The sequence below is a fragment of the Corvus brachyrhynchos genome, unplaced genomic scaffold (genome assembly GCF_000691975.1).
Source record: "Corvus brachyrhynchos isolate BGI_N302 unplaced genomic scaffold, ASM69197v1 scaffold310, whole genome shotgun sequence".
Classification (NCBI taxonomy): domain Eukaryota; kingdom Metazoa; phylum Chordata; class Aves; order Passeriformes; family Corvidae; genus Corvus; species Corvus brachyrhynchos.
The window spans coordinates 3619609-3620193 of record NW_008236213.1 but is presented as its reverse complement, the minus strand read 5'-3'; positions in this window follow the sequence as shown (position 1 = coordinate 3620193).

Here is a 585-nt window from a genome sequence, read left to right as displayed (position 1 = left end):
GGGGGCCGCCACCTCCCATTCTACCAGACTGCTACCACCACCCTGACTAACAGGGTGCCAGGTTGTATCCTGACTCTGTCAGTTTAACCCAGTGTTATCCACCTTTATTTTTTTTCCCCCTCCTTTTATTGCCCTATTAAATTGTTATTCTGACTTGGTGTCTCCCACTAGTTTGTTTTCAAACTAGTACAAAAGCACAAAGAAATAAAAGCCTCATCTCTTCTCCACTGCCAAAATTAGTAACCCCACAAATCTATCTACAAGAAACCAAGCTCAAACTCACCACACTGTTAACACAAGCAATGCACCATCATCCAACAACACAATCAAAACTAGAGAGCTAACTGAAAGAATGGATTTTTTTTCTCTTTGTTTCTGTCAGTATCTTTTTTTCAGCTGAGATCAAGTATCTTCTCAGCAATGCCATAAGAACAATGATCTTGGAATCACAGTTTCACACTCATTTCTTAACTGGAAGTAATTCAATGGAGACTTCATGTCTGCTCAACTCCTTTTGGTCTCCATTGTGGATAGAAAACAGCCAGATCTACAGATATGTCAATTCTTTACTTCTTTGGCTCCCTT